At 41.2% G+C, this 828-nt stretch overlaps 1 protein-coding gene across 1 annotated transcript in view; it reads right to left on the bottom strand.

The window, feature by feature from the left end:
* Positions 1-66: 66 nt before the first annotated feature.
* LOC119591906 (ankyrin repeat and sterile alpha motif domain-containing protein 1B-like) overlaps positions 67-828 on the bottom strand; it is a gene marked incomplete in the record, with an annotated part of 115155 nt that continues 114393 nt past the window's right edge. The window contains 1 exon segment of the mRNA XM_037940659.1: positions 67-828.

Raw genomic sequence — 828 nt, 5'->3', positions numbered from 1 at the left:
CTTTTGTTCCTTGGGAGGTTCCTCGAGATACAAGTTTCCGAATGTATTTCCCCCAAAATTTATTTGTTTTACAGATTGTTTCTGCAATGTTGTGTTCCACGCGTCGGTAATTCCACAGGCCTGGTTGACACCTTTTAGATCAGGCATGGCATGACGGGACTCCACACTACTCGTTGTCATGCTTCTTGTTCTTAGGTTTCCTTTACAAGTAAGTCTACTTGTACTTTTTCACTTATAGAGGTATGAGGCTTCCCAAACAATACTGCCGTGGATGTCTATACACTCACAATGCGATATCGACAAGTATAACAGGAGCACATTTTCCTTTCTTTTTTTTAAACATAGTCCAAGCACTTTAAATACACCAGGATTGTATGGAACTTTTCATCGACTTTCCCAAATCTTAAAAAGGTTTCACAAAACTGATAAAAGAAAGGCATATACTTTAAAACAAGAGTCCCAGACTGGCTACTCCACAGGGTTACCTGAAGTCTCCTGGCCTTTCACTGTAGCTCAGTAATAAGATATAATGTATAAAACAAATTTCTCTATAAAGATGATACAGGGGTTGGTTGAAAACTGTGTTGCAGAAACTGCTAATCCATGCACAAAGAACACTATACTGATTAAACAAATGTGTATATGATACAGGAATGTCTTCATTTCGTTACTCTAAACCAACCACTTAGCCTCTGCGTGTCTCTGAGACGCTTCCTCGCGACCATCCACTCCGGGCACCTTTGAGCAGATCGAAACCCTGACAGTTAATCTCAAAAGTTGCACAATAAAATATCGAAGGCTGGGGAGGGGGGCGGGGCGATTGCGAGC

This window comes from Penaeus monodon, chromosome 29 (assembly GCF_015228065.2).
Source record: "Penaeus monodon isolate SGIC_2016 chromosome 29, NSTDA_Pmon_1, whole genome shotgun sequence".
NCBI lineage: Eukaryota > Metazoa > Arthropoda > Malacostraca > Decapoda > Penaeidae > Penaeus > Penaeus monodon.
The sequence above is the reverse complement of the archived record's forward strand: the minus strand, read 5'-3'. Positions and strand labels throughout refer to the sequence as shown.